Source organism: Arvicanthis niloticus, chromosome 7 (assembly GCF_011762505.2).
Source record: "Arvicanthis niloticus isolate mArvNil1 chromosome 7, mArvNil1.pat.X, whole genome shotgun sequence".
Classification (NCBI taxonomy): Eukaryota; Metazoa; Chordata; class Mammalia; order Rodentia; family Muridae; genus Arvicanthis; species Arvicanthis niloticus.
The window spans coordinates 68067952-68095402 of record NC_047664.1 but is presented as its reverse complement, the minus strand read 5'-3'; the positions used below and the strand labels follow the sequence as shown (position 1 = coordinate 68095402).

General features: G+C 43.8%; 1 protein-coding gene and 1 long non-coding RNA gene across 16 annotated transcripts in view; one reads left to right on the top strand and one right to left on the bottom strand.

Moving 5' to 3' along the window:
- Apbb2 (amyloid beta precursor protein binding family B member 2) overlaps nt 1-27451 on the top strand; it is a 333238-nt gene that overhangs the window by 18927 nt on the left and 286860 nt on the right. For 7 of the 14 annotated variants that reach the window (XM_034509340.2, XM_034509337.2, XM_034509332.2 and 4 more), the window contains exon 2: nt 26848-26898. The exons of 5 other annotated variants lie outside the window; for them this stretch is intronic. The gene's annotated coding sequence lies outside the window, so the exon portion shown is untranslated. Of the gene's footprint in view, nt 1-25797; nt 25982-26847; nt 26899-27451 lie in introns of all 14 variants that reach the window. 2 more of the 14 variants (XM_076938576.1, XM_076938575.1) reach the window with 2 other exon arrangements.
- Nucleotides 3452-27451, bottom strand: part of LOC143443122 (uncharacterized) — a 39198-nt gene continuing 15198 nt past the window's right edge. Inside the window, exons 2-3 of one of the 2 annotated variants that reach the window (XR_013111872.1) lie at nt 23405-23585; nt 3452-4237 (exon numbers count right to left, since the gene is read on the bottom strand). This is a non-coding gene — a long non-coding RNA (uncharacterized LOC143443122). Of the gene's footprint in view, nt 4238-22374; nt 22747-23404; nt 23586-27451 lie in introns of those variants that run through there. The other variant, XR_013111871.1, reaches the window with a different exon arrangement.

The window sequence follows — 27451 nt, the reverse complement described above, 5'->3', positions numbered from 1 at the left end:
GAAGAATTTAAAGGTTGGAGTCAGGCAGGGTGAGACATTTTGCGTACTCATGGCCCTATGAAGGCTGTCTCATTTTGTTTTCTATTACTGTGACGAGACACCATGGGCCGGATACTGGCCATACAGTTTTAGAGAGTTGAGACCCATGATGGTAAAGTGAAGGTGTGAGCTGTCAGCTGAGAGCTCACACCTCGGACAGGAGACAGAGAGCACCCTGGCAATGGGGTGAGTCTTTCAAAACCTCAATGCCCTTCCACATTGACACATCTCCTAACAAGGCCACACCTCCTAATTCTTCTGCAAGTTAAGGGTTTCCTGGGCTGCATAGTGTTGTGATATTATTTAATCTCAGTCCGGGATTTCTATCCGGCCTTCTGACCATTTAGTTCCTGCATAAAACGCACACATACACACAACTTTTATATTCATAACAAGCCTTAATAAGCACAAGGGCTGGGCTGATGGGCAGATATCTATCTCCTATGCTATTATGTCTGTTTCCCAGCCAATAATCCCGTTATATAATTTGTCGTGTTTTGTCTGGGCTGCTCTTAACACCAATTAACCAACCCACGTGGCCATAACTTTTAAGATTCTTGCCCCATAGTGCCTTCTCCCTTGACCCCTTGTGGTCTCCTCTGACTCCAGGCCTGGGTACCTTAAACCCCACCTATGTCTCTTTTGCCCAGTTATCCGCTGTCAGCATCTTTATTGACCAATCAGAGATAACTTGGGGGCAAGGTCATACAGCATTACTTGGATTCTCTCATCTCTGGGGCAACCAGGTCTTGGGGGCCTGCATTCAGCAACACACCAAACCTCAACAGCATAGTGAGACCTTGTCTCAAAATACACAGACACACACACACCATCACACCTGATATCTATATCTATATCTATATCTATATCCATATCTATATCTATATCTATATCTATATCTATCTATCTCCTTATAATAAGAGTGGAACATAAGAGTGGCTCATGGGTGATGAATGAGCACTGTGAGAAGCCCCAGACTACAAGTGCCGACCTTGGGATAATTTTAGTGTTATCAGTCGGCTTCCATTGTATGTGAGGTCTCATGGTGAAGAAAATTTCTTATGTTCTTAAAGCATGTTATATTTTGGTTTCTTATTACTTTGTTTGTAGTGAGACCCCAGAATCGCAGACCTTTAGCCCAGAGGTGATGTGAAGACTGGCAGATCTTAGCATCCAGAGGTTAACTGACTAGAGAGACAGAGCCAGTTCTCTGCATGTCTGGGCTCACTTTTATAGGGTGTTTGAGATGTGTTGAACTGTATTTCTCCCCAAAAAATTCCTGGAAATCTGTTTTGGTCTTTGCTATCTCTGAACTTGACCTCATGTGGAAAAATCACTTTGTAGATGTAAAACAGGTAAGGTGGGCCATACTGGACTGGCCTGAGCCCTGAAGTTGTTACAACCGGCGTCCATATTACAGGAGGAAGTGGAGACGTAGACACATGGAAGGAGACACATGGGCCGGGCCAGGAAGAGCCACAGACACTGCAGGTGGGTGGGTGTGTGAAGATGGAGGCAGCCTGTGGGGTCAAGCTTGAGGTGGACACTGGTGAGAGCGGGGAAGAGCTTCCCTGGGGCCAGGAGGAGAGGCCTCAGGCCAGGAGGAGGGGCTTCCCTGCCGGCACCTTTAGCCTCTGCAGCTGGGAGAGAGGCTGCTGAGAGGCCCTGGAATGAGGATCTGCTCTCTTAGGGCCTTTAAGCACTTTTTGAAATTTTGAAAGGGCAAGAGTGTGTCCTGAGGCATCTTGGTTTTAGAATTCACTTCATCCCTTCTGCTGGGCCACAGAGATGAGCATGTCTGCGGGGCTCTGAACACAGTTCTTATCAGAGCTGACCTTGATTTTAGCTGGCCACACATTTTCAAGATGGTGTCAGTGTTGGGCTCTTCCTCTGTGGGGTTTACTATACTGATTAAGTTAAGGGACAGTGCCCAGAATACTGAACCCTCGTGGATGTCATTATATTACAAAGGGATGCAGGTCTCAGATTCGTGACTTTCATGTTTTGATATGTATTAAGAGTAGGAAATTGAGGTATGAATCAGACATGACTGTTTATCTGGAGCCCGGGGTCAAGTGGTTGGGGGTTTGTTTATCTGCCTCTTAGTGAAATAGCACTTGAACCAAAAACATTAAGCTAGAAAGAAGAGTCTTGTGCTGTGAGTATCAGGAAAGGCTCCTCAAGTTGGGTTTTGAAGGTCGAGTAGGAGTTTGCCAGGCAGAGAGCAAAGGAGGTCTGTAGTATTATTAAGAGAAGGGCCAGCTTCTGCAAACAGAAAACAACAGTGACCACAATTCAGGGGATGAGGGATTCAAACCCTGCTGCCTTCTGGGCTTTTCAGGCCTATAGATTTTTACATTTAAATAGGAATAAAAGGCTTTGTAGGCCAGGGTAGGAATGAGATGAAATACTTGGATCAGTGCTTGGCCACAGTTAAATACCAGCTCAAAAAATACAGCCTTTAGGGCTCTAGCTGCTTTGAGAAGACTGGGTTTAGAATACCACACTGTTGACACTCCCAGTGAAATTCAATGGCTCCCTCAGGGCTCTGCACCCTCAGCTCCATTCTCTCCTCCACAGTTTGTATGTGGGTATTAGGAATCGGAGAAAGTCCACAATGCATAGTGTTTAAGCACAGGAAGAGTATTAAAACGGGCCAGACATTGGCACAAGGGTGTGTACAGATTGCTGATTAGGCAAAATAAAAAAAATAAACCAACATGTTGAGCCAACATGATTTTGTTTGTAAATCTGGTGAGCCACCTGCATTTTTAAGCAATCAATTTAAAGATGGTTTTGGTTTGTTGTCAGTTGTCTCCTGATTATCCGGTGATGGTCAATCTGTGTTCAGAACCCAAGTAAAATTACCACACTACAGCTACTGGGCCACGGGGTGGGGGAGGAGCTCACCAGCCTGTGTCCAGAGGTGAAAGGAGAGGAAGAAGGAAGGCCTTGAGAGCTGGCCAGCCACAGTGACCTCAAGGCAAGCTTGTGACCGCAGCCACAGTCCCATCTCACGTTAGTTTTATTTTGAAAGGGGATGGTCACGTCCAGTTGTGTACATGTGTTTTAATCCTAAAAGGAAAAATGCATTCCTATGACAAGACTCGGACATAAAAGAAGTCAGATGTTAACACCACTGGGAATTACAACATTTGGAGCAAATACTTATTAGCAGTAGGGGCAGCTTTTAGGTCTTTTCAGACTTGGGACCCCTCCCTCAGAACATAAAACACAGTTGAGAAATTTTCAATGTTGGGCAGCAATGGGCACAGAGCTTGAGGGGAGAAGGATACCCTGGGGCCAGGTAGTTAGTCCTGGTAAAGGACTGAAGAGCAGGGGAGCTCTGAGGGAGGAGCTGAATGAAAATGACCTCAGAAAACCACAAAGCAGAAACAACACAATCACAGGCTTAGATTTTTTTTATTTATTTTATTTTTTTTGGAGATGAAGTTTAGGGAGACAGGCTGACTATGACTCAAGCATAGCCGTGAGCTCGCCAAAACCTGTAGGGTTGTCACGGTCACGGGGGAGTGTCTGGTACCCTCAATCTTCCTGCGTTTGCCTCCCAAGTGCCTGGATCAGAGGTGTGTGCCACCATGCCTGGCTGCAATTGGTTTTTCTTAAATTAGCTTATGGTGTTGGAAAAAGGAAGCAGCAGGGCAGACGTGGTCCATTTGTTCAGCCGGCTATCTAGGTGCCGGGCGTCTAGCAGATGCTTTGTGCAATGTGGCCTCCGTGGTTAAAGTCTGGAGACGTAGCCAGCCATGGTGGATAGCTGATAGTCCAGGGTGCATGTGCATGCAGTGCTGAAAAGCTGGACCAATTGGACATGGTCTGAGGAGTGAGCTAGGAACAGGGGAGCTGGTTTATTTTATTTTAAGAGAGGGTCTCCTTTTGTAGCCCAGGCTGGCCTTGGATTCATGTATACACCACATTTGGTTAGCTGAAGGTGGTGCTTCAGGAAACATTTGCAGGAAGTGAGGAGGACACCCTGGGGCGGGGGATTTAGTTCCAGCAGCAAAGGGCTGAAGAGATGAAGCTGAGATGTCAGAAAGGAGGGGTGAGGCTGGTGAATGAGCCTTCAAGACTGTTAAAGCCATAGAGAGAGCCTTGACTTTGATACCAGGGAGGATGTGAGGCCACTGAGGGTCCAGCAAGGGTAACCATCCTGCACTTCACAAGGGTCCTCTGGAACCTGCAGGGAGAAGAGAACAGGCTTGACAAGCAAGCTTGGAGCGGCAGGCACCCTGTGGTGCTCTGGCTTCACAGATGCTGCAGACTTGGAATAAGGGCAGTGGCAGTGGACGGGGTGAGAAAGGGCTGCAGGTTGAATATTTGTTTCACGTGGAGTCCACATGCTTCTCATGAGTTGGGTGTGGAGTGTGGTAGTCAGAGTGAAGGAGGAATCAGGGTTTTAGCCTGGTGACTGGCAGTAGATGGAGTGGAACAGACACGGGGAGTGGGGAGGGAAATCGGAGGGATTTTGGTGGAGATTTGGGTGAGTCAGTTGGACTTGTGACTCTGAGGGCCAGGGCTCTAGAGTTTGGAGTGTGAACACCAAGGAAAATGTGATACAAGAGCCCAGCCCAAGAGTCTCTAAAAGATAGGCTTGTGGGACCTGGCAGGGCCAGCATTGCTGCGGATGGCCTGATCACTTACACCTTGTTCTGTTCCCACTGGTGTGGTGTTTTTTTTTTTTTTTTTTTTTTTTTTGTCCCTGTTCAGATCGAAAACACAGCTTTACCTAATCTCACATGTGTGCACGCGTTTGCTCTCAGTTTCCTTCTCCCTGTTCAGACTCATCCCATCCACCCTGACCACAGCCTGTTCTTCCAGTGGTAATGACAGTGGTTCTGTATCCAGGTGGGCCCTAGGAGACCTGCAGAAGCAGTGATACAGATGACTGCAGCCTCCCACAAGGAGCGTGTCAAGCTCGCTGATGAAAGCAGGCCTGGGGGTGGGGGTGGGAGGGGAGTGCAGGTTTCCATGTGGCAGTTGCAGGAATCCCAGTGGAGGAAGGATGGCTTAAGGGAAGAACTGAGGCTGTATTGCCCTGCAGGCCTGCCTTCAAAGCCTGGCTCTATCACTTACAGTGATCCCAGAATTGTCACCCAACATCCCATGCCCCAGGTTTGCTTCACTTTCGGACTGGAGCCCTCTTTGGTGACTGAAAGGCTTCAAGAGGATGAAATAGAAAATGTGGCCCGATGCCTCAACCCATAAAGGCACTTGTTGAGGAGCCTAGACCTCTGTCAGCATCTATAGGTTGTCCTCTGACCACACATGAGTACTGTGGCACATATACGCTCCCCTATAATAAATAAATGAGTATAAAAAAAAGTGCCGATAAAAGTCTGTTGTGGCCTATGGGCCAATTCCGCTTGTTCTTTTTTTTGGGGTGGGGGAATCTTTGTCATCTTTTCCCATGAAGAATGATGATTTAAATACACACAAGGTGGTGTTTAGATAGGAATCTGGAAGGTACACCATTCAGCTTTATAAAACAGTGGGACGGAAAGCTTAGCGCTCACCCAGCATTACCTGACTGAAGTAGCTTCTGGGAGAAGTTTGCTTTGGTTCACAGTCCAGTCAGTCACAGTGGGGTGCATAGTGCTGGTGGCTGTGGGAGATTGTGGTGCTACTAGTTCCTATTGTGGTGGATCAGTTAGCACAGGTGGGGCCAGAGTTGGAGCTGGGTCACATCACCCTTAATGGCTTGCCCACAGTGATCTGTGTCTACCAGGTAGGCCCCACGTTGGAAAACCTCAAGACAGCAACGCCACCAGCTGGAGACCAAGAGTTCAGACAGGTGAGAGGTGGTGGCAGACCTTCCACATTTTAATCATAGTGACTGTTTCTGCTTTTTAAAATTTCAAATGCAGTCACTTCCAAGTCAGGATTCACTGAGAACAGGGTCACTGCCAAGCCCACTTCTGGAGATTTGGTGACCTTTTGGAAAAGCAGGGGTTAATCTTCAGCAATTTCTGCAGCCTTAGGAGAATGTAACGCCTCACAGGCCCATCCTTGAATCAGGTGGTGTGGTCCTGGGTGTTAGCATTTATCCATTTGTCTGTCCATCCATCCATCCATCCATCCATCCATCCATCCACTTATTTATTCATTTATTTACTTATGACAGAGTCTCACTATATAGCCTTGGTTGACTTAGAACTCAACTTTGCAGACCAAATTGGCTACAGCTCACAGAGATCCTCCTGCTTCTATTTCCTGAGTATTGGGATTAAAGATGTGTGCCACCTCTTCAGCAAATGAAATATTTTTTGACTAGATATGCTCAGCTTAGGTTCTGAAAACAGGTCCTTAATTGCAGATGATAGAATGAAGGAATTAAAAATGAGCAGGGGAACTGACTTCATCTGGTTTGTTATTTCTGATGCCCAGCTCTGCAGATGCTTAGTGCAGGATGCTCTCTCAGGGCCTTGTGGAGGGAGATGCCAGGCTCCCAGCCTCCTTACCCCTGGTCATCTGGTCTGGTGATAGCATACCCGTCACTCTGAGCATCTGCCATCCAGAGCTGGACAAGGATGCAGGTTAGCGTGATACCTGTAGTCTCTTGCATGCTCCTGTGGTTTTGGGGATCAGAAGTGCTTGGGTATGGGTAGAGTGTGGTGATTGAGTCAGGACATTGATCTGTCTATCTAAGGCTTACTGGTTGACCACCCCACTTAGCCAGTAACCCGACTTGGCAAGGACTATCCACAAAAAAATTAAAAAAAAAAAATTAAGTGGGTTATATTTAAGGTATGTAAGATGATGTTATGGGAGACATAAATAGTGAAGTGGTTGCTATAGTGAAGCAGGTTAATTCCATCATATCACAGAGTTACCCAGTTTTGAATTTTGGTTTTGTGCCAAGAGCAGCTTAAAAAAAAAAAATCTCTTGGCAGGAATCCCAAGGACAGTACTACAGTGTCTTCCATGTATTGCATCTCTAGACTTGTTGGTCTGTAGATCTGCCCCTGACTGACATGTCCCCATTTCTTCTTCTTGCTCCTTATTTTATATCTGTGTATACATGCTGTCGTGTGTATGATATATATCCACATATATACCCATGTATAATGCTGTCGTGTAATAATTGTCTTTGTGTCTGGCTTACTTCATTCAGTATCATTTCCTTCAGGTTTCACTATAAGTCAGGATCTCACTATATAACCCTGGATGGCTTAGAACTCTCTGTGTAAACCAAACTGCCTCAAACTTGCAGTGATCCTCCTGCCTCTGCTGTACACATGATAGATAGGTTTACAGGTGTATACCATCAAGCCCAACTTTGATTTGGAGATTATATGGTTCAAGTGCCCCATATTGAAATTCTTGGGATCAAAACCATTTGTGATTTTAGACTATGTGCATATGTGCAGATATACTGAGAGACACTTTGAAGATAGGCCTATATCCAAATACCTTTCTTTTCTTACATTCATTGTTAGTGCCCTTTCTGTCACATGAAGCTTGACATGGAATTTCCCACTTATGCTATAAACATACAGATATGGGAAGGAGGAATGTTTAACCACTATGTAACATTTTTCTAGGAACTTCCAGGCTGGTGGTGTTTTGTTTTGTTTTTGATTTTTTTTTTTTTTTTTCATGAAAATTGCAACAATCCCCGCACTCCCAGCAGTGCAGGCGTTCCCCTCCCCCACACCCTCATGGACATTTGTTATCTTCTGGCTTGGTGAGAACAGCCCGCCCAGGGGAATGGGATGCATGTATGCATTTCTGCAAGAATTGGAGTGAAGCATCTATCTATCCATGCACCTGCTGGGCATCTTCTGTCTTTGGAGAGCTGTCTGTTTGGATTGCTTGCCTATTTGTTAGTAGAATTATTTGTTTCTCTTGAATTGGGTTCTTTATGAATTTTGGGTATTAACACCTTATCAGATAATTGGATTGCAATGATTTTTTTCCCATTCAGCAAGTTGCTGTTTTGTTCTGTTCCATTTGCAGTGCGGAAGATCTTTAGTGTGACACACCAGGTATTTATCTTGGCTTTTGTAGCCTGAGCTTTTGATGCGAGAGACACAAAAATGTCACCAGTGATGATGTCTAGACATTTCTCTGTGGTTTCTTCTAGGATTTTTCTGGCTTCAGGCTTAACATTTAGATCTCTTATCTATTTTGAGTTAATTTTTCTGTCTACTCTCAGATAAGGGTCCAGAGTCATTCTCTGGCTTGAAGAAATCCCAGCATAGCTTCTGACTCATTTTCCCTGTCCTGTCCCCTTGGCTTCCTTGTCAGAATTCATTGACTGTATTAGATGCTGATGTTTCATCTCTAGTTTTGTCTCTGTCTCCTCTTTTTCCCCTTTCTTTCTTTTTCCCTTTATCCATCCTAATAAAGGGGCAGAAAGTGTTTGCTGGTGAAAGTGGACAGTAGAGGAAAGCCAGTTGTAAGCTGGTTTTCTAGTCTCTTGTCCCTGGTTGTCTAGTCTGGTCTGAGTGGCAAATCTCATCAGCCTCAGCATCCAGAGTCCTGAGCTATGCAAGGTTGCTGCTTTGCCCAATGCCTGTGACCTCTCGGGTGTGACATGACTCGATTGGGCCCCTGATGAACACTCTCTATGGACAGATAATGGATCCAGGGAATATGCTGCATTATATGGGCTCCACTGCTCTGCCTTTTACAGAAGGGAGGGTCAAGGAAGCCAGCCCCCACTCTGAGGCCTGACGGTTGTTCCTGTCTAACCCTTCTCTTCTCTCTTCCTTTTTCTTTCTGGTTGTATCAAGGATTTAACTTGGGGCCTCAAATGTGACAGACAGGTGTTCTATCACCAAGCTACATCTCATCTCATTCTATACTTATTTTGAGATGGTTTTGTTAAGTTACGCAGCCTGGCCTCATATCCCCTCAGTAGCTCAGCAGTCATTGAACTTGTGATCCTCCTGCCTCATCTTTCTAAGTGATCGGTAGTGCAAGCCTGCAACACTGGGCTTGTCTAGATTGGCGCTCTCTCTCTCTCTCTCTCTCTCTCTCTCTGTGTGTGTGTGTGTGTGTGTGTGTGTGTGTGTGTGTGTGTGATATTTCTGAAGTAAAGTGAGATTGTGTTAATGTCAGGTAGCAGTGGTCAGAGAATTGCTTTGGGAGAGGCATTTCTGTTAGTATATTGCTATAAGGAAGGGGAATGTTATTTACCCCTCTTTTGGTAGGGGAGGCCGTGCTAATAATCCAGCCTTGGGCCTTGTGAGCAACCACTCTACTTCTAAGCTAACTCAGCCTTTAGTACTTCCTTTTCTTCCTTTTTCTTGGTTGTTTTTTTTGTTTGTTTGTTTGTTTTGTTTTTTTGTTTTTTTTTTTTTAGACTGGGTCCTATTCTACATGACATAGACTGGCCCCAAACTCATGAGAGTAGGCTTGTCTCAGCCTCCCACAGGTTATATGTATCACTGTGAAGATTTTTTTTTTTCTCTCAACTTGACACAAATGTAGACATAGCTAAGGTGAAGGAACTACAATTAAGAAAGTACCTCTGTAAGACTGGCCTGTAGGCAAGCCTGTGGGGCAGTAACTTGATTAGTGACTGGTTTGGGAGGGCCCAGCCCCTTGTGGGTGGAGCCACAGGTGCCAGCTGGTGGTGATCTCGAACATAGTCCTGTGGGCAATAAGAAAGCAGGCTGAACAAGCCAAGAAGATCAAGCCAGTAAACAGCATTTCTTAATGGCTTCTGCTTCAGTTCCTGCCTCCAGGTTGCTGCCTTGAGTATCCTGTCCTGACCACCCTGTGTGACGAGTATGACGTGGGAGTTGTAAGATGAAATAACCCATCTCTTCCCCAAGTTGCTTTTGGTCATGATGTTTTATCACATGCGGCCCCATGCGATCCCCCATGCGGCCTTGTTGTTTTGAGCCATGATCTTGCTTTGTAGACTGGCTTGGCCTCATTTACCGTGATCGCTTCAGTATCCTTGAGTGCTGGGATGGCTGTGGGTCACCATACCTGACTCTCTGTACTTGTAACATAAAGCATACAAACCTTAAATGTATAGCTTTGATGCTTTCTTTCCTTATGTGTGTGCCCATGTGCCTGGTACCCATGTGATGTGATGGGGCTTCCCACTTGTCCGTCCCAGAGCATACACACCATCATTTTGGTCATTAAGGACCATCTTTCCCCGTTTCAAACTTCATCTAAGGGGAATCACACCACACGTATTCTTTGTATCTTCTGCTTCGTCATCCATGGAGTTGTGGAGTTAATAGTCTCTTCCTTCCTGTTGTTTGTAAGACTCTATTATAGGATTATATTTCAAACTTATCCACATTATGGTTGACATTTAGTTTCCTAGTTTTGGCTGTTGGGAGTAATTTGCTTTGAGCGTCTAACACGCATGTCTGCTAGATGTATTCTTAGCAGTAGGACTGCTGAGTTGGAAGACATGGGTTGTTTGCTTTAATAAAGTCGTCCTAGGTAGTCTGTCCCAGTTTACACCCCCACCAGCTGTGTCCATTGGTGGACCGCCCGTCTTCTCTGCAGTGGAAGCTCTATCATCCTTACCGGATCTCTCTTAGCCTGTTCATGCTGTTGTATCCAAAATGCCAGACAGGGTGACTTATTTCTTACGGCTCTGTAGGCTGAGACGTCTAGGATCAGAATGCTGGCAGATTAGAATCCTGCTTTATGGCTCATATGTGACTGTCTTTGACTCATCGGTGACTGTTTTCTTATATTCTTGTATGAGCAGGACAGGAATGCTCCGGAAGTCTTTGTACAAGGACACTGGTTCTCTCCATAGGGGCGACATTCGTAGAATTTAGCCATCTCCTAGCATCTTTATCTCCCATTACCATTGTGTTGGGGTTGGGGGGTGAGGGTGGGTGTTAGATCACAAACATTTTATGGGGAGTGACACAGACAACCAAGCAGGGACCAACACTGGAGGCTCTCTGCTCTTTAAGAGCCTTTGACTGCACCTGCTTCAGATAGGTTGGGACAGCAATAGCCAGTCTTTGAAATGACTCTTCAGTAGTGGTTCTCAACCTCTGGGGGTCGAGTGACCCTTTCACAGGGGTCACCTGCGGCCATTGGAAAACGGATATTTACATTACAAATCATAACAGTAGCAAAGTCACAGTTATGAAGTAGCAATGAAAATAATGTTATGGTTGGGGGTCACCACAGCATGAGGAGCTGTGTTAAAGGGTCGTAGCATTAGGGAGGTTGAGGACCACTGCTCTAGAGTCTGCTTGCTTTCTTTTTTGTTTTATTGTTTTTTTTTACACAGAGGTTTCTGTTTTCCCCTCTCTTGGTGATGGCAAGAGCTGCATGCAGATGACTGTAGTGGTGTCTTTCTCCCTGGTTTTCTTTTCTCTAAGCTAGCTTCCAAATGTCCCCACATGTAGAGGTACAACACTAGAGACAGCAGTCACAATTTATAGGCACTCAATGTGAATTAGATGGGACTCTAACTTATAACTATCTTTAATGTATAGTCCAAATGTTTCTGTGTAAATATATGTTGGAAAGAATCAAAAAGTAATGTTTTTTATCGACTTAGTGATGATGTTGGGGGGGGTGTACTTTCGTGCACATGTATACATATCTACATATATACAAATGTATGTGTCATTTGTTCCATGGTATAGTTCCAATTACAAAAGAAGTCATTATGCAAACAGACAAAACTTCATGTCGCAAAAATGAATGAGAACATGAGTTTGGATTTTAAAATTGTGATTGTTACTAATAACTCTTGGATGTCGTCATGCAGTGTATGGTGTGAGTGCATGTATATAAGTCAATATATTTCTCATTTAATGAATGAGAATGGCCCCCACAGGCTCCTATGTATGAATACCGGTCCTTAGTTGCTGGAGCTGTTTGAGAAGGATTAGGAGGTGTGGCCTTGTTGAAGAAGGTATGTCACTGGGGATGGGTTTTGTGGTTTCAAAGATTGTGCTATTGCCAGTGTGCTTTCTGCTTCCTGTGTATGGATCAGGATGTGAACTCTTAGCTTCTGCTCCAGTGTCACGTTTCTGCCATGATGGTGATGAATTTTTAACCCTCTGGAACTGTAAGCCCCGTATCAAAGCATTTTTTTTTCTATAAGTTTCTTTGGCCATTGTAGTTTATCACAGCAATAGAAAAGTGACTGATACAATGGCCATGTTAAATACTACCATATTGCAGTCTCTGAGGAGCTGAATGATTTGTTTAAGGAAACATGGCACAGGGTCATTGAATAAAGTTGCAGCTTATATGCATTTGGCTTCCATTGGGAAGGAGCTGAACTTACCTCAGCAGTGTTTTAGGTAGTAGGAGCCTGGTGGTATAACTAAGTGCGGTTATAGTTGTTTTTCTCAAAAGGCTCTTGCTTTCCATGTTATAAGAATGTCGCTGGCTTTAGTTAAAGCACAATAATACATTACAGAGCATAAAATGATGACGTGAAGCAGCCACTTGAAATCCCACCGATTTGACCGATGTCACATTCTAATATCGTGAAGGTGAAGAGCCGCCTTCTGTTACCTGTGATATTGTTTTGTTTTATTACATTTCCACTTCAGCAGCCAGGTTTCTAGTTGAAACTCATCTCTGACCTGATTTCATTTCTTTTCTGTGGTTATTTGAATGCAAATACTTGAAATAACCTGAAAGGAAAGGTAAAATTCAAAGTCTCATTGTGACACTGTGATGATGCCACTGTGTGTGCAGAGAATCTTGATCTTAGTGCCGAAACTGAATCCTTTGCTTCTCTCATGTTGAGTGTCTGTTTAGATTTGTGATGATCCTCCAAGATACACAGCGCCACCAAGTGCCTGGGGATCTGGAGTCCAGGAGGTCTGGGTTCTAGTCCCCCATCCATCATTGTATTAACTTGTATTCCCTTGAACAAATTTCTTAGTTAATCCTTACCTGATAGGATTCTATGAAGACCTACTGAGATCAGTCAGTGGGGAGACAGCAGCAGTTATTAGTGAGAGTTGTAATCACAACAGCCTGTGCACGGTCTGCAGGGATTTATTTTAAAATGACACAGAGATTTGAAGTTCAGCATTAGTATTGTTGGGCTTCTTTGGGATTGTATGGAATCTTCTGAGAAGGGTATAGTTGTTGCATAGTGGTAACAGCATGCTTTGATATGTCTTAGATTCTGCTTAATGGCAAAGGGGGAGCCTGCGGTTGCCTTAAAGTGAGCATGTGCACACAACCTGCAAAGAAAGCTGCCGCATACCAGACAAGTGAATAACATACTAATTGTTACCCTACCTTGGAGAAAGTCTGGCAGAATCGTAGCTTCAGGCGCTGGGTAAGACCTAGCTTTTTAAGCTGGCCAAAAAGCAATTGCTATTTTTAGTTCAATATCTGCCCTTAAAAAAAAAAAGTAGTCTACGCGCCTTGCTGCTCCTGGATGGTTTTATGCATTTTAATTAATGCTATCTTACTGCATTTGTGCCCCGAGGCTGATTTAGTGAAAGATGTAATTTCAGAAAGCTGATGAAATTAGATAGGCCTGCCTGGGAAGACTGTTGCTCATGTTTATGGTTGTAAAATATTTTGGTGCCATCTATAATAGGACTTTGCTGTGCTGTAAATACACAGCCCCTGTGCTAAATCTGTTTGTCTTAGAGAGTTACAAGTGGTCACAGGCCACTAGAACAGTAGTAATTCCAGTCTAGGGGGCGGTTTTGCTGTTGGTGTCTCATCATGGTTTTATGCAAAGATCTGCAAAAAAGAGAAAACCAAACTATGCACAAGCCATGCGCCCCTCCATCAGCACTGACTGAGTTGCTGTGAGAGATGTGGCTACCTCACAGTCTGCTTTACTTGGGTCTACACAGGTAAACCATCAATACAGGGCATTGAAAGGACATTTTAAACCATTTGGCAGAACTGAGTGCAGTTAAAGTGTTGGAGTGAAGCAGGAAGCACTTCTTGAAGAAAAGGTGTGCCAGGTGTGATGGTTTGAATATGCTTGTCCCAGTGAGTGGCACTATTAGAGAAGGTGTGTCACTGTGGGGTAGGCAATGAGACCCTTCTCCTAGCCATTGGGAGCCAGTCTTCTCCTAGCAGCCTCAGATGAAGATGTAGAACTCTCAGCTCCTCCTGCACCATGCCTGCCTGGATGCTGCCATGCTCCTGCCTTGATGATATGGACTGAATCTCTGAATCTATAAGCCAGCCCCAATTAAATGGTACTGCTTGTAATGCTAGCACTCAGGAGGCCGAGGCAGGAAAAATACCACAAATTCAAGGCCATCTGAAGCAGCCTATTACCCCTCCCCCAACAATGAAAAAATATTTAGGTGAGTTATATGCATAGTCAGTAAAAAGAAAGCAATGTTATTTGTAATGATTAAATGTACATCAATTTTTCTCTTGAAGAGGTATCAAAGATTAACATATGAGGCTGTGTAGCACTGAATGTAATTATTATTATTATTATTAATATTATTATTATCTTTCCTGCCTTAAATGTTACATTCTTCATAATACTCCTTTCATGGTGGAATCCAAGGATTTAATCCAAAATACTGTGGGGAAGTAATTGAGAGGATTTATCAAGAAAGTGAGAGAGTGGGGTGTGGTGGTGCAACACTTGGGTTGCTGAGGCAGGACAAGGGTCCAGCCTAGACTCAATAGTAAACTTCAGGTCAGCTTGGGCTACGTAGGGAGATCCTGTTTCAAGAAAAAACAAACCCCCCCCCCAAAAAAAAAAAAAAAAAGACGAACAGCACAACAAAATAAGAGAGAAGTAGAGGAACAGGAAGAAAAAGAAACTGAGTAATTTTTAGGAACTTCACCCACATTATTCCTTGCTCTCCCAAGCCAATAGCTAAGAGCATGTTGGACACCTCACACACACCAGAACTCTGATCGTATGCACTCCTTTTGCCAGGAACTCGGGATGATTATGTAGGGTACGTTTGTTATGTTCAGGTCTGCTTTTCTACTGAGTCCTTGCTCCTGTTCCGCTCTTCCAGTATCCGCGGCCCTGTACTCTCCCCCACCCTCCGCCCCCATGATTTCCTGTCTCCTATCAGATTCTGACTTTGAAGTTAGAATGGAATGGCTGCTGCTCCCAACAGTGTTACAATCTGGTCAACACTTCTTTAGTTTATTTGGGCTTTTTAATATTTATTGAGTGAATATACTAATAACTGAAAATTGTCAAGCTAATAATTGAGAATTGGCTTGTGATATTTCTTTTTATTTATAGGGGTGGAGGTTGATGTTAGACAGGGCTTCGCAGGTGTCAGTCAAGGGCCCTACTGCTGGGCTGCATCCTCATCTGACAAAAGATCACTGCTTTGTGGAGAGCAGGGTGAACGTAGTGCCACTGTACCGAGCCATGGGAGGCTTGATGGGCTCATGTGCTAGGGTTTGAAGTGGTAGGTGAGTAGGTTGTAGGTGCCAGGTGCCGGTGAGGTTCCCTTTTAAATTAGATGTGTAGCGGGTGACTGAGTGCACAGGAGCCATGTGCACAAGCAGCTGGAAGAACGGAGCGGCCACTCAGACAGTGTACCACTCAGTTTTTGTCAGTTTGACACAAGCAAGGTAAATAAACTGATATTACCGCTCCATGGTATAGTTAATGGGAAGGTTTTATTGTAGATGCGAGGGAGAGAACAGTCAGAGGCATCAGGGAGAGTCCAGAGCAGAGAGAGAGAACGATGTAGACTGGAAACGGCCAGGGCAGAAGCAGGAGCAGAGTAGAGAGAGAGAGGCAGGGGTCTGGGATGGGGTGGGAAGAGAGAGAGAGAGTGGACCCAGAGAGCCAAAGAGAGGACCAAGAGTGCAGAGCTGAAAAGCAGGGTTCTAATATAAGGAGGAGTGAGTAGCTTGGGGTAGTCGGGCTGGAGAACTCCAGGGTAGGAGATAGAGGGTGGATGGAGCTGAGGAGAACATGGATTCTGAAATGTTCACAGGCCCACGTGAAACTGTGGAGGCCAGCATGTGCTTTGGTATGCTATAGGCACCACAGATTGGTCCCTTCTGCCAGTGGTAAGGGAAATAAAAGACTCCTTTGGTAGAGGGGAATCTTCACATGCTCTTCGAGGAATTCTGGAAGCATCAGAATTTGGGGAAATGCCATTTTCTTTGGATCTGACACTATGGTCCTCTGGGAAGAGGGAAGTTCAATGGAGAAAGTGCCCCCATCACATTGGCCTATAAGCAGACATGGGGGCCATGGTGGCAAGGTTTGAGGAGAAAGCATTTGGGGCTAGCATAGTTGTGCCTGTTAGGCATGCTTGGAGAAACAATGAGTGTGTGTTGGGTAGAGGAGGGATTCTGCCATGTAGAAATTGCAGTTTCAGCCAGGGATGTAATGTGGGACTCATGAGTGTATAGAAGTTTCCAGAGCCTGAGGCTGGTTGAGTGTGCCCATCGCTAACGTGTTCTAACTGCACAGCATCACTCCTGAGTCTAGAAGCGGGAGGAGATTAGAGGGGACCCGGAGAGAGGACCTGAGGCGTCAGTGAGGTCGGAAGGCAGTGGAAAGAAATGCCGTAGACGCCACACAGCCAGTGTTTTAAGGTAGTTGTCCAGAAAGCTGCAGCTTTAGAGTGGCCACTGGCTTTGGAAATGTGGAGGCCATCGACGACGCTGGCAGTCGGTCTTGTTAGAACGTAGCAGTGAAAGTGGTTACCGTGAGGTCACTGAGAGGAGGCTGTGCATTTGGGTACCTCTTGACTCTCATTAGTGCCTCCACTCTGCTTTCTAAGGGCATGATCCCATGTCCACGCCTGAGAGGCCGGGCAGCGGATGCTGGGGATAGGAGAAACCCTAGGGCAGCCTTGGAAACCTGGGGATGGATTGTGCATATCATCTTCCAGGTTCCCTGTTCCCTGTTCCGGGATTTTGGACTTTTACTCTCCCCAAAAGATATGGATAACTTCTGGCCAAAGTCTGTTATGCTAGCCTCTCTCTCAAGCAGGTTTCCATGGCTTTCCTCCTAAGTGGTTAGTATACTGGGCTCCTCAGGGCTGAGTAAAAGAACATTCGGGCTGCATAGGATTAGTCATGGGAAGAAATACATGGTCTAAAGAGAACTGTGTCTGTATTCACTTGCACATGAAAAAAGAACAGCCGTACACACTCAGCTTCCAGGGTAATTTATACCCCAGATTCCACTGCTTTTCTTTTTCCTCCTTTATGCATTTTAAAACCAAGAGTTAAAGCGAATTGACCTCCTCACGATGACCTGCTCTCGTTATTACCGTTTTCTCAAGTAAAGACAAAGACCCCAGAAGGCGATGCTGTATGGCCCACGCAGTTAGACTTTTGACTCCATTGACAGTTATTTGGAAAGCTCTCTCCACCTGAATGGGCTGTGTATGAGTGACTATTAAGTTTGCTTTTAATGTCAACATGACACAGTCTAGAGTTCTCTGAGGAGGAGGTCTCAGTTGAGGGGTTGTCTAATTAAGATTGGCCTGTGGGCATGTCTGTGGGACATGGTTTTGGTTGTCAATCAACGTGGGAAGGCCCAGCCTACTGCAGGTGGCACCATCCCTAGGCCTGTGGTCTGTCATGGATCGTATAAGAAAAGCTAGCTAAGCATGGTCCTGTGAGTGAGCCAGCAAGCAGTTTTCCTCAATGGTTTCTGATTTAAGTTCCTGTCCTGACTTCCCTCAATGATGGACTGTGATGTGTAAGCTGAAATAAGCCCTTTCTCCCCAAAGTTGCTACAGGTCACGGTGTTTTATCACAGAGACAGAAATGGAACTAGTGTAATGAGTTGCCGGGAGACCCATATAGTATCATATCAGGAAGATACAGATGTCAGATGAGACCTTTTTTGTTTTCAGTGGTTGGTTCTCCTCCTCTGGGTTCAGAGTGAGGAGAACACCAAGGGACGGAAAATGCCAAGAGCTTTTGGTCAATGGGGGAGCATTCCTATGAGGCTTCTTTCCAGGATGCTCAGGGAGAGTCTGAGGCCTGGAGCAGATCTGTCTGTTCACTGTACAGAAGAAAAGGTTTGAGTAGGTTGATTGAGCTCCCTTCTTAGAGACAGAAGCAGAGACACACAGCACTACCTAGACCCTTGGTAGCTACAGTGTGTAAAAGTCGTGATCCTGTAGTAGATAGTGAAGTGGGAACCCCATTTGCAGCTGTGTAGCCCTGGGAATTTCTCCTTCCAAAAGCAGTGGGTCCTTCAGTTTTCTTCCTTCTGAGGGATATTTTGTACACCTCTCTCTTTGCCTTGCCCGAGGTTGGTCTCTCAAATTCAGCGTGGGAATTGTAGGTGAGAGCAGGAAGGAGGCCCAGGGTGGGAGTTGTTCCTGATAAATGGTACTGTGAGTTGACATTGTGAAATACTGTGTTGTGTGGCTTCCCTGGGGTGTTCAAAGATTGCTATTATGAAGATAGCTTTCTCTTGCTTCTGCATTTTTGTAGACTTCAGCTGTTTTAACCCTTTGTAGTTCTTTTCTATGCCGTAATATGACTCTTAAGGTATTAACAAAAAAGTCTCACTCCACAGCTCCGGCTGACCTGGATCTTGCTATGTAGATCAAACTGGCCTTGAAGTCATAGAAATCTTCTTTACCCTGCCTTCTCAGGGCTGGGGCTAAAGGTGTGTGCCATATTGCCATCTATCTATGGGACAATTTATTTTAATTTTTTTCCCCTTGAGACGGAGCTTTATTCTGTAGCTCAGGCTGGCCTAAATTTACTAGGCATAACATAGGCTAGCCTTGAAATTTTGGAAGTTCTCCTGCCTCAGCCTCCCAGCTACTGGGATTACAGACAAGAGCCACCATGCCTGACTTGGAAATTTTAAATAAACCTAGTCATGTTAAGTATTCGTGGACTCAATTTTTACTTGTTTAAAGTCTTTGGAGATTTGTCTTTAGAGAATGTTAATATGGCAGTTATTCTGCATTATGTTTCTTATACCAACAGTTAATTGATACTATATTTCATGAAGATTATTGCAGGTTTATTGCAGTTGTGTTTGGAGCTGTGGTTTTATGCTAGAATCCAAAGACATAAGATCCTTGATGGTTTCTATTTTAATTGTGTGTGCTTTGAGCTGGCACATTCAAGAAGGACTGTTAACCATTTAATGGCCATGATGGATGGAAGAATGTTTTGGCAGAGTAGGTCTCGAGATACTTGTGTCTATGGATGTTGTATTTCTTAATGATGGTATATAAATTGATGGCATATAAATCTGTATTCCATTTAAGTTTGTATATAAGTAAGTGGATATACATGAAGCCCCCAGATGGCTGCATCCCCAGAGGAAGGAGGAGGGTTTCTTGTCAGTTACAGTCCTTAATATTTGTCTCATAAATGAAAATTTGTCTCATAAATGAAAACTGGAAAAGGAGGTTGGAGGAGGGGGAGTTGTAGGTGGTAGAAGGGTAGAGTGAAAGCTACAGAGGCTAAACGGTAACAAAGCAAGGTGGAGGCCTAAATATTGTATTGGATTTAACTTTGGCATCAGGAAGTTCTGGAAGGAACCCCAGACTAGGAGTTAACACACTTGGTTCCTTGCCACTTCCTGAGAATATGACTTTGGGTGACTCAGTGAACTTAACTTCAGGGCGTCGGTTTTTCTTGTGTGCCCCGCCTTTCCCCCAGGCTTTATTGGGAAGCTCATCTTGAGGTGTTGTGTGAGATGTGACAGATGAAGCCCTCATGCAGTGGGCTGCCCTCTGTGATAGGTGGTAATACTGTCAGGTAAAATACAACCACAGCTCCTGGCTGTCATTCTAGTGGATGAGAAAGATAGTATCTAGTAATCACTCTGTTGTAGAAATGTAAGCTTTCCTAAGTACCTTGTGAGGAACAAGGCCGGGAGGCTCACTGTAGTGTGTGTGTGTGTGTGTGTGTGTGTGTGTGTGTGTGAGCTCAGCTGTGGGTTTTGAAGTTTTTCCTGGAAACCCCCATGTGTTTTCTAGGGAGTGACTTCAACACAAATCACTTTAGGGAGACTATCAGGATAGATGGATGGAGGATTAGAGTCTGGGAAAAGAGGTAAATGAAGTTATTCTCATAGTTATTAAAAAAAGGCCTTAGACTTTAAATGTTTTATGCATTCAGTGTTCATTATCTGAAATGCTATGGAGTGGAAGTGTTTCAGAGTTTTGAGATTTTTAGACTTTGGAATGTTTGTATGGACTTTACTGTTTGAAGACTTTTGAATCTAAAAATTATAAATAAAGAAATGTAGCAGAATTCATATTTATACATTTTGGTTTTGGGGGGAATTGTTCAATTTGTTAGTGTTTCATTGTTCAATGTTGACATTTTTATGACTTTTTGAGAGTCTCAATACTTACATGGGTTTTATTTAGAATATTAGGGAACATCCATTTCAGCAAATACTTCTCTATGTAAGGCTCTTTTGTGCTCCAGAGACATGCTCACTGTGTCATGCATGCACAGAATCCCACGGGACTGACACCCCATTACCCTTATTTTGTAGATGAGGAAACAGAAACTTCCCATGGTATGCGGCTGGGACTGAACCCAGAAACATAGATTTAGTGAGTGTTCCTCACTGAGCCATTTTAAGACATAAGGATTTTGTAGTGAAGGTCCTTTTTGTTACTGATGGGCTACGTGGCTCTCTCTGTTTCTCTGGCTTTTGTAACTAGGATAACCCTCAGCGGTGTCAGGAGGTGTTTGGCTCACAGGCTAGACCTCATGATTGCCCTGCAGCCATCTCCAACTGCCTGCAAAGCTTCAGTGTCTGCTGGGAGTCTGATCTAGGGCAGGGGTCTTGTCTAGTGGCTGGCCCCTGTGATGTGTGCCTACACTGACTTCTTGATTTCATATTAGTGGCTTCAAAAGGAAGTGAGTCCCTTCCGTGAGGCCCTGGTACTAATGATTTTCATGGGTACAGGTAAAGGAGGCACAGCTTCCTCATGACACCTCCAAGAAGCCCAAGGAGTTCTCTTAGAAAGTTTTAGGGAATTGACTGAGGCCAAACCAGGACTTGTGGCTCTGACGCTGAGAAGAATTTCAGAACTAACCAATTTATGAAGCAGAGGTAGAGATTTTATTAAAGATACTGCATAAGAATTAAGAGTCACACAGACCCAGGAGCCTGGGTGTGGGCTTCTCAACGTCCTGTGACTCAAAGACTGTGACAGCTCTTTTTTAGATGACTTTGGTGGCATTTGCAGTTACTGTCTTGTCGATGGGTGGTTCTGAGGTTGGCATCTGACAGGATTATTTTTGACCTTTGGGCTCTGCCTGGACAGATGATGTTATCTCTCAGCTGTAGCTGAGTTCATCCCCTGAGGCCTCTGCTTTAATTTATTTAATGCTGTTAACTGGTAACTGATAAAGAAAAGTCTGGTCCACAGGGAATCAGGGAAGTAGATAGCTTTATGGAAAGCAGTTTTGAGATCCTCAAGAGGAAAGAAATGAGACCCTATGCAAGGACTTATACATCCAGACTTTAGGCCTAGATCTTCATTTAACATAGAATAGTTCTATATGAGAGCAATATTAACTCTCTGTAGTACCCTGATGGCAGAGAATGTTAGCTGTGCTGGAATTCTTGCTTTTCAGCTGGCAAGAGTCTTTTCTCAGACTCTCGGATGAGGGACTCCCTTCTCCTCCTGGGCCTCTCTAATTTCTCTGTCTTTCCATCCTTCCTCAGGCAGAGTCAGAGCCAGGATAGATAGCAGCTCCAGAGCATCCGCCCAGTGTCTGTACCATCTGTTCAGACCTTTGCAGCTAGTTACTTCAAGTGTGCAGGAGAGTGGGTGGGAGTGGGGTGGGGAGGTGCAGTGATTAGAGAAGGGAAGGTGTGTGTGTGTGTGTGTGTGTGTGTGTGTGTGTATTCTTTTCATTCTATTTGCATAGGTGCAGTATAATTGACAGGGAAAACGGTTACATTGTTTTTCTTTGGTTTTGGTCAGTTCAGAATGTTTTAGGAAATGAGCCGTCATGAGTTAATTAATGTCTCTTGTCACACTTCCCGTTAGACTTATTTTTCTTAAGACTAAATTAAAATGTTAATCCTAAACTATAAGCCAGTATAGATAGTCTACAAAAAAGTAAATTCAGACCGAGGCTGAACCATGACTTTGGGTCAGTTTGGTTTATGGTTCAGGATTCCACTGACAGTTTTTTAGTAGCCGCGATAAAGCTCTGTGGGGCATTTTGTATATTACTTTTCAAGTACACTTTTGTTTTTGAACCTTTGGGCTTTGCCTGGAAAATGCTGTTTTTCTGTGTTGTAGCTGAGTTCACCCCCTTGAGGACTTGACTTTAGTTTGTTTAATGCTGTTAACTGCTAACACGTACATTCTCCACAGCAGAGGGCCATGGACAGACTGTTACTAAGAAGGAGACACCAGCTTGCAATTTCCCAAAGAAAACAATTGTCTTTATTTGGTTAAGATCTCTTTTTTGGACTCCTTATGCTTCCTTGATTGCTGTGACTCCCCCCGGACATTGTATTTTGCCTTTGTCTTAATCACCTAACCATTTATGTCTCAGTTTGCGAGCTAGGGAGCCAGAATCTCTTGAATATTCTATATAGAATTTTGTATTTACAATATGAGTTCTTTTGTCTGGGATTGTCAGGACAAGCAGCTGATCACTTATTCAAAGTGGAGATATGTAAAAAATGTTGCATTTGGGGCTGGAGAGATGGCTCAGCTGTTAAGAGCACTTGCTGCTCTTGGCGAAGAGCACCCACGACCATCTGTAGCTCCGGTTCCAGGCAGCCTGATGCCCTCTTCTGGCCTCTGCAGATGCCTTATGCGTGTGCTGTACATTGATGCATGCAGTCAAACACTCATACAAACAATAAGTATATATATTTTAAAATATTACATTCATATCTCTTCTGCTGATTTCTGAGATAAGGCCCAGGTATGACAGGAGGTTTCTGTATTGATTTTTGCACAAACTACAACAAAGAGAAAGTGAAGTCTGCTAACTTGCAGTTTGGGTTTTTCAGAGTACCATGTGAATGTAAATAATCCCTGTTCCTTGTGATGCTAAAGCAGAGGCCTGGGCTATATAGCCAATTCAAGGACCCTGTCTCAATATATTTATAAGTAAAAAGGAGTGATGATGTATGTCAATGGTAGGATGCCCATTGGACAAAGGACAAAAAGTCCTACTTTGACTCCTAGAACAATAGAAAAAGAGCCCTAAGATACCTGTGTAGTATCTTGATGGAAAAATCCTAGATTTCTTTCTTTCTTTCCCTCTTTTTTTTTTTTTTTTTAAGTTCTGCCTCACACTGAATACAATGGCAGTTATATCCATGGTTCAGTTTCATTGTGTTGTTCCAAATTGTTCAAGTGTTCAACTCTATTCCCATAGAAACATTAATTTTCCTGAACTAACGTTTTGTGTCTTTATCTAAAATGAACTGTGCTGATATACAATTAAATTATGAGACAAGAGACATACATACCTTAGGTCTGAGTACACCTGACCCTAGGGAAGGAGACAGATATATTGCTCGGAGCACATCTCTGCTTCCAGGAGCACATCTCTGCTTCCAGGAGCACATCTCTGCTTCCAGGAGCACATCTCTGCTTCCAGGAGCACATCTCTGCTTCTGAACCCACGTGTGGATCTTCCTGATTTCCAGTCTGTCATGAACACATATTTTTTTTATAAGAAAAACCAAACAAAAAGTACACAAAATGAAATCCCAATCTTAAAGTTAATTTCAGAGACAACAAATAAAATTATGTTTCATTAAAAACTTTCATGAAAAGCAGCATAATATAATGCAGAGAGATAGAATTTGTTCATGTTCATTAAAAGTGTGCAGTCATAAAATCACTATTACACTTGTTAAATTTTAAATTTCCATTATAACTAAATAAAATGTTATACCGAGCACTGATTATCCCCGTTGGATGCCTTTATGCGTACTTGAAACACACGCCATACTACCAATGGCATTTTTCTTGTGAGCTGGATTACTTCTTGCTCATTAAGCCTGACTGCTAGAGGCTACAATAGTTGGGAGCCCATCTCCGGGCTGAGTGCAGTATACACACGGGCTGTTTGAAGTTTCGATTTAATAGTGTTCACTGTAGAGAACGCACAAAGGGTACTGAGAATGAAAAGGACATCTGTTGCAATCAACATGAAATGACATTTTGAAGCAATTTTACCTTAGGATGTTAAAAAAAAAATCTTCTCCAAAAGGAAGTGCTAAAAGTATAGATTCCAGACCCCCTTAGGAGCCAGTTTCAGTAGATTATCCTAGACAATCATAGTTATGTTTAGAGGATCTTTCCTCTAAAAAAAAAAAAAATAGATTTCCAGTTTTAATACTTTTAGTTTACAGTTGACAAACTAACTTTTAATCTCTTACAACATGATTGACAGACTTGCCCGAGGCTCTCACGTGGTCACTTGTTTCTTCAGAGCTTGTCTAGGTAATGATTTGTCTCCTGGGCACTCACTTGCAAGGGCAGTTTGAGTCTGCTGTGCAGGGACTAGAGGGACATTTCTGCCTGATGACTGCGGACACTTTTAAATGCTTCAACTGGTAACAGTTAGAAGACTGGCTCCCATCTGTGGCCCCAGGTACAATGACCCTGTGCTCAGAGGAGGCTCAGCAGGAGCCAGTGAGTTGTTGGAACATCATTGAATCGTCATTGTTTCTTTGTAGCAAGTGTTTCTCGGTAGCGCTGGCTAACATGGCAGCGGGACTAGGCAGAGATTGGCTCAGACATCTTCTGTTTTGAGGGAAGCCACTGACTCCCCAGAAGATTCATGCATGACTTAATAAAGATTAGGACCCTCACTCACTCTCTGGCATGCTTGCTTCATGTGCCATTCTATTCTAAGGTCGTGAGCATAAGAAGTGTGCCTCTCTCCATCTCTGCTGCCCAACTGGGTTCTGTAGATAGCTGCCAACTGGGATGTGGCCATTTCATTGGAGATATTTTCTTACTCTTACAGTGCCTTTTTTTTTTTTTTTTTTTTTTTTTTTTTTTTTTTCCCCTTTTGGCTAACGAATGGAAAGAGCTTTGGACTTTTCCATCTATTCTCTGGGCAGTAGGAATCTGTCTGGTTATTTCCTGAGACAGTTCAGCATTTGATCCCTTCCTTTCCCCCTGGCCCCAGATGGATTCTACTTTTGACAGCTAAACATACTCTGAAAAAAAGAAAAAAACAAACAAAACAAAGAAAGAAAGAAAAGAAAGGAAGAAAGGAAGAAAGGAAGAAAGGAAGAAAGAAAGAAAGAAAGAAAAAAGAAAGAAAGAAAGAAAGAAAGAAAGAAAGAAAGAAAGAAAGAAGCCAACCCAGGAACAATTGGGGCATTGTAGTCTTTCATTTTAAACTAACTTTTACTTTGAAAAAATAAATCAGACCCAAATCTTTCTCATTTTAAACTAACTTCTACTTTTAAAATATAAATCAGACCCAATCTTTTAACTACCAGTTTAAAAATAGCCCTAGGAGCAAGGACAATGTGGGCTAGTGATAGTTTGTCTTGCTTTATTAGTTTATAGATGTAAGCACTTTAAGTTCCTCAGGTTGGCAAATGAAGTTCCAGCTACAGTTGAAATGGTTGCTCATGACAGTTAGCAGAGTGTCTGATGATTTCAGCAAAGGACAGAATGTCCTTGGAGTGGTAATCACCACAATTTTGAAAGAGGGACTGTAAATTCAGGCAGCAGAACTCAGTGAAGATGTTATGATGAGTGTAGATTTCTCTCTGTGAAAAGGAGCAGCGCCGTTCATCTGAGAAGCATTACACCTTGCAATTTGAGGATTTTCAATATGTATCCTAAAATGAGCTCGCTTGATAGTCAAAAAGTGTCATTGAGAAAATGACAGCTTGGCATCTTTTGCCAAGCTGCCTTTCTCTTCTCTCAGGTGAAAGAAGCAGCGGGGTGGTGGATCCCCAGCACAGCTGGGGAAGTGCTTTTGATGTACCTCAGCAGCTCTGCCTTCCTTGGTGCCTAACCCTATCTGGGAGTCTTTGATCCAGCCAAAGCTGCAGGCCTTGGGCATCCCGCAGGTTCCTTTTGCACTCTAAGCTTAAGCTTTTTTTTTTTTCTCAAATGAATTTGTGATTCCACATGTTGGTGTTGGGTTTTTGGTGGGTGGGCTCTTGCCCTCAGGTACCTCTCTATTCACTTAGTTGGGGGGGGGCTATTTCTTTTAGTGTTGCTGCCTCCTCCTAATCCTGCTGCTCCTTCTTGTTCTCCACCTCCATGTTGGGTTTTGGCTGTGAAGTTACCCTTGTTCAAGCTCTTTTTATGGTCAAACTGAACATTTAAATCTATCTATCTGCCTGTCTGTCTGTCTGTCTATCTATCTATCTATCTATCTATCTATCTATCTATCCATCCATCCATCCTCTTTCTGCCCCACTTGTTTCTCTTTTCCATGGTAGTCTTGCACAGGAGGTCAGTAATACTCATGCCAAAGACTGAATGTTATCCTATCTCAGAAATGTCTGTGTCAAACACATTGGTGCGGTGGTTTAAAAGAGAATGGTCACCACAGGCTGATGTGTTTCAATGTCCCACCCAATCCTCCCCAAACTGGGAAACAAACATTCAAATATCTGAGCACGTATGGGCATTCAGCCTTAGCGTAAGAATAGTTTGTTTTGACAGCAAGACTCCCTTGGAGGAAATTAAAATTTCATTTGCAAGGGGTTATCAGTTGGAGATTTCTTTTGGGTTAGGGATTGAGACATTTGTCTTCTACTTTCAGCTCTAGGACCCCATCTGGTGCAGACCTGTGCAGTCCCTACACATGCTGCCTCAGTTTCTTGAGTTCATACATGTGTCAATCTTGTTGACTTAGAGGGTCTTGTTTTCTTGGTGTCCTCCATCCCTTCTGGCTCTTACATTTTTTCGGTCTTCTCTTCCTCAGGGTTCTGTAATCCCTCAAAGGAAGGATTTGATGGTGACATCCCTTTTAGGGGTGAGTAGTCCAAGTTTTCTCACTTTCTGAATCATGTCTGGCTGTGGAGCTCTGTGTTTGTTCCCATCTGCTGCAGGAAGAAGCTTCTCTGATGATGGCTGAACAAGACCCTGGTTTATGAGGATAGCAGAATGTTGTCAGGAGTCATTTTATTGTTACATACAATTATTTATTTATTTATTTATTTATTTATTTATTTATTTTTAAAGAACATTGCTATTTGGTTTTACTCTAGGTCCTTAAGCTATTTAGTCTCAGGTTCTTGGTCACTCAAGCAGTGCCGGATATGGGTTCCATCTGTGGAGTCGGCCTTAAGTCAAATCAGATATTGCTATCTCCCACGCTTTGTGTCACCATTGTCCTGGCATATCCTTGCAGGCAGGACACCATCATAGATCAGTGGATTTGTGGCTGGGTTGGTGTTTACCTTTCTCCTTTGGTAGTGTGCAGAGAACCTTCCTGTACCAAAGACGCTAGCATGTTGAGGTGGATGCTCTACATAGGTACCAGCTGGACTTACTCATGTTCAGTGAGTTATGTAGGCGCTGTCTTC